Source organism: Mus pahari, chromosome 1 (genome assembly GCF_900095145.1).
Source record: "Mus pahari chromosome 1, PAHARI_EIJ_v1.1, whole genome shotgun sequence".
NCBI lineage: Eukaryota > Metazoa > Chordata > Mammalia > Rodentia > Muridae > Mus > Mus pahari.
The window spans coordinates 158,921,133-158,924,779 of NC_034590.1; positions in this window are offsets into that span (position 1 = coordinate 158,921,133).

A 3,647-nucleotide genomic window follows, 5' to 3' on the forward strand; every position below is an offset into this window, starting at 1 on the left:
AATATCACCTGTACCAGAAATTTCACTGTGTTTTGTTTTGTCCCCCCCCCCTCTCTCTCTCTCTCTCTCTCTCTCTCTCTCTCTCTCTCTCTCTCGCTCTCTCGCTCTGTGTGTGTGTGTGTTCTGTTTTTAAATCCTGCCTCCATTCATTGTTAAAAATTCTTGGTAAAGGGATTTAAAATCCTCTGGTTAATTTGCCTCAAGCTTTTGGGAATTAAGGGGCTATTGAATTGTTCCTTACAGAAACCTCATTCGTTAATAAAAGCTGCTGTCTCCCTGAAGCAAGGAAGCGCAAGGAAGCACACTGTCTTACAGGGCTTTAATATCAATAATTGAGCTGTGTCACTTTGCTAGCTCAATCCAGAGGTGAGTGATTTGGAAATAACACAGCAGGGTGGCTTTGCAGGGGCAGACCAAGTTGTGAATGAGTTGATCTGGAGGATTGGATACTATCAAAACAGAATGGAACGCAACCTCCCTTGGGGAAACAAATCACATAGCTTGAGAGGCAGACAAAGCAAGGGAACAAGGACTTCTGAGGCTGCTGGTTCAGCAGGATTGGTTCTGGTGCTGGGCGGCAGCAATACTTGGTTTCAAAGCAACCTTTATCCCCTAATAATTCCCTAATCCTTGTTGTTATGTGAACCAGGGATCATTTGAAACGCATACGCCAAGATTAGAATCTTGAGTAAAGCAGAGACACTCAGTGGAAGTGTAAGATGTGTAAGAGAGTCACTGCTCACATTTTGCAAGATTCAGTGAGTTCTGAGCAGAAGAGAAATGTCTACACCTCAGTGAAACATCAGTGTGGTTAAAGTTATAAGAACTGCCAGGCGTGGTGGCGCACGCCTTTAATCCCAGCATTTGGGAGGCAGAGGGAGGCAGATTTCTGAGTTCTAGGTCAGCCTGGTCTACAGAGTGAGTTCCAGGACAGCCAGGGCTACACAGAGAAACCCTGTCTCAAAAAACAAAACAAAACAAAACAAGTTCTAAGAACTAATAAAGTGGCTTTGGACTGCAGGAGGGACTGCAGAAGGAGGCAGGCAGGCCTCGTGGGGCGGTAGAAGATTTGCTGGTGTTGGTTAGACTCAGAAGCAGGGGACTTCTCTTCAAGCTGGTTTCATACTGTCTGATCTCATACCAAGAAAAAAGAAGGCGTCTATTCTCTTTTTCCGTTTCAAAGATCAGCGATCACTGAGTGGACTATGGTGATGCATTCGTAAGTGTGAGGCCAGAATTTAGGAAGCTGAGGTAAGGAGGATTAGGAAGGCAAGGCCATCCTGAGCTTCAGAGCCAGAACATGGTTCAAAACAGAGCAGATACATTCCAGCAGCAACAGAAAGACTGGGGATTGCTAATGGCCGTGCTAGGGTGGTAGAAGCCATTCAGGTCAAACCTGACACTTGCCTGTCAACCAGATACAAGATTATAAAGACTGCATTTACTGGCTGAGGAGACACTTTCAGGAAGTACTTTTCAGTTCCGTCGAGGCATAATTGACACAGAAGTTACGCAGATTTGAGATGTATCGTGGAACGCTTTGGCCTCTGTGAATCTATCACTGCGATCATGGAACATGCTTGTCACCCAAGGTTCCCCATGCTCCTCTGGAATCTATCACCGCCATCAAGGAACATGCTTGCCACCCAAGGTTCCCCATGCTCCTCTGGAATCTATCACCACCATCAAGGAACATGCTTGCCACCCAAGGTTCCCCATGCTCCTCTGGAATCTATCACCGCCATCAAGGAACATGCTAGTCACCCAAGGTCCCCATGCTCCTCTGGAGAGCCTCCCTTTACTTTTCCACCCTCTCTAGTCAAATCCAGCCTCTGCTCGTTCTCACTGTACTTTGAATTTTAATCTCCATTTGCTGGATGAAGAGTCTGAACTCTTTTAGGGAGAAGGGTCTGCCTTTTTCGAGCACAGTCATTCTTTTGAGGTTCATCTGTACTATTGTGTGTATCTATCGCTCATTCTTTTGTATTGGCAAGTAAAAGTACTCCTTTATATGAGCGTACCGTAGTTTTTTTAAAATTTCTTTTCTTTTCTTTTTCTTTTTTTCTTTTTTGGCCTTTCAAGACAGGGTCTCACTATGTAGCTCTGTCTGTCTTGGATCTCTATGTAGACCAGAGTGGCCTTGAACTCAGAGACATCTTCCTCCTGAATGCAGGGGCTTAAAGGCGTGCACCACGACTATCTGGCTATTTCTTTATCCATTTCCTCGTTGGTGACTACTTTCCAGCTAATATGAACATTCATAGGCAAACCTTCATATGGCCGTACGTCTCCTCTCCTCTTCAGTGCGTGCAGGAGTGGAGTAACAGGGTTATATGGTGGATGGATAGTTACTTTTCTATGAAACTGCCAAGCTGCTTTCAGAGCAGCCACCTTGAGATATCTTTCCCCAGGCAGTGCAGGAGAGCTACCCCACTTGTTCTGCTTCCTCAATAAAATCTACTGGGAGAGCATTTTAAAACTCTGTCACTCTGGTAGGTGGAACAGTACATACACTATCTAGTGAGCAGAGAAATGAGGCCTCTTGAATGTTCTGTGATGCCTAGGGCAAGACTTTAACCCTGTTAAAGCCAGTAAAAAAGGGGACTGCCTGGGTCAACGTGGGACTCTGGGCATTCAGCCTGACAGACAAAATGAATGTCAGTCCCACTTGGATCCTCTTCATGGTGTGGTTTTTCAAGGCACACAAAAGCCAAACAAATGCTTACTCCACAAGCTGAAGAGAAATCTAGAAACCAGAATTCCTACCACAGCTGGTTAGTCGGGGAGATTAGAATCAGCATACTTTGGACACAAAGGTTCAAAGAGAAAAAAAAGCCTGGCCCAGGTATCAGGTCCAGGTCACCACCGCAGGTCAGACCTGGGGGTAGGTCACCGTGTCCCAGGCACCAGGAAAAGTGGGGGAAAGAAGAGTGAGTGAGAGGGGAGCGCCATTCATCTGTAGTCTCAGCTCTCTCCAGCGATGAATGAAGAGGAGCAGGAGTTCGGTGTAATCCCTGGCTACACAGCAAGTTTGAGGCCAATCTGTGTTACACAAGACTGTCTCACAAACAAAGCAAAAGTAAAACTGAATCGAGAGGGGCATTTTGAAGGCAGGTTCTAGCAAGAGGGTCTGAGAGGCTGAAGAGGGAGATAACGCGGCACCCAGAGATGGATACGCACCTCAGCCTTTACAAAGCTATGCTTGGACCCGTGGTTTCCACCCCTCAACCCTGCCATGCTCAGTGAACATGCCTTTTAAATACAATATTTTATGGTTTTTGAGAATTCCATAGTCCATATAATGTCTGCTGGTGTCTTCCCACTCGTCCCCTGATCCCTCCCAGGTCTAATTCCTATCTCCGCCTCCTCCCAACGTCATGGTCTCTCTTTATAGCTCACTGCTCCAGTTTGTGCTGCCCAAATACTCATAGGTATGGGGAATGGATATGTTTGAGGAGAAGTATAGGGGAATTGTAGGTGTGTCAGGGGCTAGAAATTGGGCTTTGGTAGGAAAAGTCAAGCCTGGTTTTGGATAATAACAAGAATAGACAGCCTAAAACAATCACTCTGACATTGTACCTTATTAGTATCTCTCTCCCTCCCTCTCTCTCTCTCTCTCTCTCTCTCTCTCTCTCTCTCTCTCTCTC